At 37.2% G+C, this 6784-nt stretch overlaps 1 protein-coding gene across 4 annotated transcripts in view; it reads right to left on the bottom strand.

Moving 5' to 3' along the window:
* LOC111158506 (echinoderm microtubule associated protein like 4) overlaps positions 1–6784 on the bottom strand; it is a 196801-nt gene that overhangs the window by 81145 nt on the left and 108872 nt on the right. The gene's annotated exons all lie outside the window — the stretch shown is intronic.

Genomic DNA, 6784 nt, shown 5'->3' with positions numbered 1-6784 from the left:
CCCCACCCCCCTCCCCTTCCAGGGCTTCGGTATTATAAAATCTGAGCTGTAATCTCAAAGATTAACCTACAAGACTGGAAGCAACAGTAACCTCTAGTAACCAAAGGCACAAAAGTAAAAGTAGTTCTAATTCTGAGCAGCAACCCAGCTGAAATAGAAACTTAGGCTAAAAGTCTATAAACCAGGAAGGTATTAATTTAGTTTTAATCACAGTACAGTTTCCGTAGTGTAGTGGTTATCACATTCGCCTGACACAGTACAAACCATCATAATGCCAGTTAAAAGCCAACAATAATTTTTATTACATGAGGATACTAACCATATGGTTTATATTCCTGATGACAGACCCAAGCATATGACCTTTCTGATAACTTAGCCTGACAATTCCTAAATACTTCTGAACTTCACTATACTCTCGACTCACACAGTAAAAAGTTATCACTAGAGACTACTACATATTCAAAATCTCACAATCTAAGGGCACCTGGTGGCACAGTTGGTTAAGTATCTGACTCTTAGTTTTGGCTCAGGTCATGATTTCAGGGTTATGAGACTGAGCCCCACGTAGGGCTCCATGCTCAGCATGGAGTCTGCTTGGAATTCTTTCCTGCTCCTCTCCCTCCACCTCTGCTCCCCTCCCTGCAAATAAATAAATAAAATCTTCAAAATCTCAAAATCTCAGATCCTGGCTACCCTCATCCATAAGATCCTCTTGTTCCTACATCTATCTCAGTAACTCTAAAGCGTGTTTTTTTTTTTTTAAACCACCATTTCCTGCTTCTAAAACTTTCTTCTTCTTCCTTTTTTTTTTTTAATTTTACTTATTTGAGAGGGAAAGCACAAGCAGAGTAGGGGAAGAGGCAGAGGGAGAAGCAGACTCCCTGCTGAGCAGAGCCAGACATGGGGCTTGATCCCAGGACTCTGGGATCATGACCTTAGTGGAAATCATATACTTAACCATCTGAGCCACCCAGATGCCCCTAAAACTTCCTTCTTCCCACATTCAATTTAACGAGTACTTACCGAGTTATGCCAAGAGTAGCTATGTTAGTAAGAAACTGTTCTGCCTTCAAAGAGTTTACAATCTAGCAGAAACATCAAATATACATACCAAAACAGACACACAAAAATTTTTTTAAATAATTCCAAGAAGAGACAATAAATGGAAACATTTTCAGGAACTAGTTTGAGCTTTATAAATAATGGGAAAATTTTTGATCAGGAGAAGGGTAAAGGTGGTCCATGGAGGAAGAACTCTAGGTGATATTCAAAATCTTTTATCTCAGATTCTCTATCACACACCCATAGCTCCAACTGCAGACCTCTTCCACTCTCCTCATACTCAAGCTCCTTTCCTTTTGTCTCACAGGAAGGTGCACTTTAGTCCTTTTAACTCCTAATGACCACTAATTTTTTTTTAAAGATTTTATTTATTTATTTGACAGACAGAGATCACAAGCAGGCAGAGAGAGAGAGGAGAAAGCAGGCTCCCTGCCGAGCAGAGAGCTCGATGCGGGGCTCGATCCCAGGACTCCGGGATCATGACCCGAGCCGAAGGCAGAGGCTCAACCCACTGAGCCACCCAGGCGCCCCTGACCACTAATTTTTTAAAAGTATGTTTTGAGCTGAGGACTCCTGGGTGGCTCAGTCGGTTAAGCGTCTGACTCTTGTTGATCTCAGCTCAGGTCTTGAGCTCAGGGTTATGAGTTTGAGCCCAGGATGGAACATCTCAGAAGTCTGATCTGTTGTCAAATGATAAAACAATCTCCCATCTCCTTCTACAATTACCAGTCATTTTAGCCCAAGGGCCTATAAGGGAAATTCACACCTTCCAACCTGATTAGTGTAATTTACTTATCAACAGCATTTATAGCAAACTTATGACAACCTTGTCTTCTCCCAAATGTTATTTGAAGTAAGAGGCAATGATACAAACTAGTGCCTATCTGCTATCCCAAATTCTATATAATTAGGACTGTTTTCTTTTAGAAAACTGACACCCTCCACATTTCAATTTTTCCTCAGGGTTCTCTCATTTCTCAAGTGGCATTTGCAATGCTTGATACTTTTGGCTTACCAACAGTTTCCTGGTTTAAGATGACTGATTCCCACCTTCAGATAAATTTGATTCCTTTGCTTATATACCATTGTGTACTAACAGCTTATCTTCCCATAATGTCACTGTATTCTCAAATTACATTCATTTGGTCACCCCAAGAGGTCTTAATGGGTTTCCCAGGCACCAGCTGTGACATAATTTGTCTTCCTGGCAGTTAATACTGCCTAAGTGTTCCCTCGGCCTTCCCGTTTGTTCCAAAGTACAGGTAATTTTTTTTTCTTTTGGCAGGAACTCAGTGGCAACTGCTGCATATATTATGAACACATGCCGTCAAAAGGAAAAAATTCTCCACAGAAAAGAAGGTATATGAGAAAATTAAATGACTGGCTACCTTAAAACTGTTAGGAAAACTTTCTACCTCAGATAAGCATCTAGCATAATATACTCAAGAAAAAATAGGGCTTAGCTTTAATACTGCTGGCACATGGGAGAGGATAAACTAAAAGAAGAGAACTAAAAATACTGAAATGACTAGTTAGGTGTATTTCTGATTTTGGCATTTACTGAATGGCAATACTACTATGAAGTAACACAGCAGAATGTCGTTAAGCCATAAGCATACACACTATTCATTTAGTTTTAGTCACATCTAAAGTGAAATCATGCCCTCTGTCCATATCACTACCATCTGCAAAACTAGTCGACTTCATCAATAAGGAAGTTAACCTGTGCTTTTAACCACAGCTTTGTAAAAAGGTTCCACACTTAAAATTATCCATGGGGGTTTAGCCTTACTCCTAAAGAAAAATCCTCTAGAAAATGTAGCTATCTTAAGAAGATGATAGTGATTATTGTCCTGTCAGTATTTTACATGAAAGTGAGTATGATAAATTCTAATTTCACAGAGGACTAAAAAAACTCACATAAAATTTTCCACAGTATTAGAAATTACCTTTTCAATAAAGAAAAAAAAATACAAAATACCCACAAAATAATTTCATTTTTTTAAAAAAGTATTTTATTAAAAAAAACTCACTGGAAAATACTTTGCTTAAAACGTTTATTCCAAATGTTTGTATCATTAATATATTAATCCTGTTTAATATCAAAACTGACAGTTGACTGGGGCACCTTGGTGGGTCACTTAGTTAACCCTCTGACTCTTGATCAGGCTATGATCCCAGGGTTGTGGTTTCGAACCCCATGTCAGCCTCTATGCTCAGCACAGAGTCTGAGCTTCTTCCTCTCCCTATGCTCCTCACTCTGCTCTCTAAAATGAAAAATAAAAAATAAAAACAAACAAAAAAACCTGACAGTTGATCTATTAGGTTATATACAAACGTCAATAATGAAGAATCACCTAATAATTTTTCCAATTACTTCTACTGTGTACTATATTTAAACTCCAAAATAAAGTTGTTTAGAATTTCTAATAATAAATTAGAAAAATTTAAATATACTTATTATATTTAAATAAATATATTTAAAATTTATATAAATTTAAATATATATTAAATATATATAAAATAAATACATTTAAATAAATACTATATTAAATAAATGTATTTCTCTTGACATCTAAATATCAATCTCAGAAAATATAACTGGTCAGGCAAATTTCTCCACTAAAGGGAACTAGAGAAATTAATTCTTCACAATGAATTATGCTCACCTCTAAAATAATATTTCCCCAAATTATTAAGTAATGAAGTAACTTAAAGAATAATCGCTAACGGACCCCAGTTCAGAATATAACCATACTGGCACATTTTTAAGAACAGCTGTCATAGTAAACTTATGAAATAGAATCAATGGAAAGAAGCTCTGTATCTAATTAATAATTTAAAAGAATTAAGAGTTGGTAGTATGTGGTGGAAAAGAGTTCCAATGTAGCAGCTACAGGTGGTTCTGTAACTCCAGAACTGGGTAAATCTCGACTAAAGAGCCTTAAATAAAACTGATCCCAAATTCACTTCAGAGACAAAGAACTAAGTCTAAGGACAACTGAGAGAAAAAAAAAAAAAAAAAAAAAAAAACACCAGAAAGAGTAACATATAAAAAGTATGTTCCTGGAGAATAGGAACTACAGATATTTAGCTGTATTTGTACTTTATGACACTGAAATAGGTTAAGTGATAAGTAATGGGTGTATATACAAACTACCACTGCCTTCCAAATTATTTATCTATTTATTTAAGATTTTATTTATTTATTTGGCAGGGAGAGCACAAGCAGGGGGGAGCAACAGGCAGAGGGACAGGGAGAAGCAGGCTCCCTGCTGAGCAGGGAGCCTGATGTGGGGCTTGATATCAGGACCCTGGGATCATGACCTGTGCCTGAAGACAGATGCTTAACTGACTGAGCCACCCGGGAGCCCCAGCCTACCAAATTATTTTAAAAGCAGTCTTTAAATTTCTCTATAAATATTTTTTTACAGAAATACCTTGGTAAATTTTAAAAAAAAATCAGACAAAAATGTTTAAATTTTTCTCAACATAAAATTACAACATGCTGTTAAGCATAATAAATTCTTAAATTTTTAAAACTAATATGAACTATTAAAATAAGCTTTCAAAAATATTGTGGATAATAACCAAACACCACATCATTTTCTCTTTCAGAATTAAAATGCTTATACAGAATCAGAAGCTGAGGGTACGTAACAGCAGTTATAGATTGTAAGCATGTTCTTTCTCTACCCCAAGTTTACCATCCCTGTGAAGCCCACATACATTAACTGATCTGGCTCCCCATTCTAATCTAACAACTCCAGAATCCTTTATTAAAATCAATTTATAACCAAATAAAGTTTTGCCTGGCTTGATCTTGGCAGTCCTCAAAGCTGGTTCTCAAAAAAATTTAAAGACTGCAATGTAACATTATTAGCCCAAGTGGTTTCTATTAAGTCTTTTACCAAACTTATCATCCCTGTCACTGACACATTTATCTTAAAAACCACTAGTGGAGAAGATCAATCCAGCCACCTCTCTAACTCTCCACTACTTTTTTTTTTTTTTAAGATTTTATTCATTTATTTGACAAAGACACAGCAAGAGAGAGAACACAAGCAGGGGGAGTGGGAGAGGGAGAAGTAGGTTTCCCACCGAGCAGGCACTGTGATGCAGTTTGATCCCAGGACCCTGAGATCACTACCTGAGCCAAAGGCAGAGACTCAACGACTGAGCCACAGAGGTGCCCCTGGTTTCTCTTCAGATTGTTTAAGTCTATCCCCTTTTACTAACTCTTCACTATTAACTACCTAGGCCTAGTGTCTTTGAGGGTGGGAGATCTAAGAATGGGAATCATGCTGTGTATGTATACCACATCCTCTTTATCCATTCATTTACTGAAAGTACAGCACAGGGAATATAGTCACTAATGTTATAATGTATGGTGACAGTGACAACACTTATCACGGTGGCACTGAGTAGAAACAAAATTGTTGAGGGACGCCTGGGTGGCTTACTTGGTTAAGCATCTGCCTTCAGGCTAAGGTCAGGATCCCAGGGTCCTGGGATAGAGTCCCACATTGGGCTTCCTGCTGAGCAGGGAGCCTGCCTCTCCCTCTGCCTGCCGCTCCCCCTGCTTGTGCTCTCTCTTTCTCTCAAATAAAGAAATAAAAACTTAAAAAAAAAAAAAAAAAAAAAAAAACCAACCAGAATTGTTGAATCATGATACTGTTGATAATGTACAGCTGAAACTAATAACATTATATGTCAACGATATACTTCAACAGTAAAAATTAAAAATAAGTTAAAGAAAAGGGAACCACAAAACCAGGCAGAATGAACCACCTCAGTGCGTTCAAGGTGACTCAGCATCTTTTTCTTAATGTCTATAGTCTTTCATTCTCTCATCATTCCAACTCATCCTTTTGACAACCCGGGAACAATTTTACCTTCTTGAAGAGCATCATTTTCTCCTGAGGAAGACTGATACAGAATGAAAAGTTCCAGCCCTAACAACTGTGAATATTTAGTAGCCCCATTCAGTTTTATCTCTTTCCAGTCTATAGCAGAGGTAGTCTTCCAAGGCCAGTAGTTTCTTACCTGCTCTAGGATACTTACTCAAACTCTCAGGAAACTAGCCTCATCAATTACTACCCCCTTGTGACAGCCCCACTAAAATCTTTTCTGCCTTTCTGTCCTCAGCATATCTTTGTGTTTAAGTTTATAACATCTTAAAAAAAAAAAAAATTAAAGCTGACTTCCAATTTAGCAACTTCCTCTAGCTACTATCATCTTCCCCTCCCAGGCAAATTTTTCAAAGTGTGGCTACAGTTGCTACTCCCAGTACCACAATTCTCAACTGCTGCTTCTCAAAATACTGTAATTTGATTTGCAATACTATCACTCCACTGCAATTGCTTGTGGATGTTTCTAGTAATCTTGCAACTGCCAGATCCAATGGTCAACTCTCAGTCTTTGTTTTATTCAACCTCTCTGTAGCATCTGGCAACATGAATCACTCTTTCTTTGCTGAAATATTAGAGCTCCCAAAACAACAATCGGGAACCTTGTTCCATTTTATATCCTCTTTCTATGGCTTAAACTATTATCCACAAGCTAAATATTCCCAAATTCTTACTGCTAGCCAAGATTAGCATGAACACTAGACCTGCGATTCAGCTATCTATATGCGTCTATCTCCACACCATGTATACCGCAAACTCACATTCAGAAACAGATTTCATAAATAGCCTCAGTTTTCCCACTGCCAAATAGA

This window comes from Enhydra lutris, unplaced genomic scaffold (genome assembly GCF_002288905.1).
Source record: "Enhydra lutris kenyoni isolate GAN:26980312 unplaced genomic scaffold, ASM228890v2 scaffoldscaffold59, whole genome shotgun sequence".
In the NCBI taxonomy this organism is placed as follows: domain Eukaryota; kingdom Metazoa; phylum Chordata; class Mammalia; order Carnivora; family Mustelidae; genus Enhydra; species Enhydra lutris.
The sequence above is the reverse complement of the archived record's forward strand: the minus strand, read 5'-3'. Positions and strand labels throughout refer to the sequence as shown.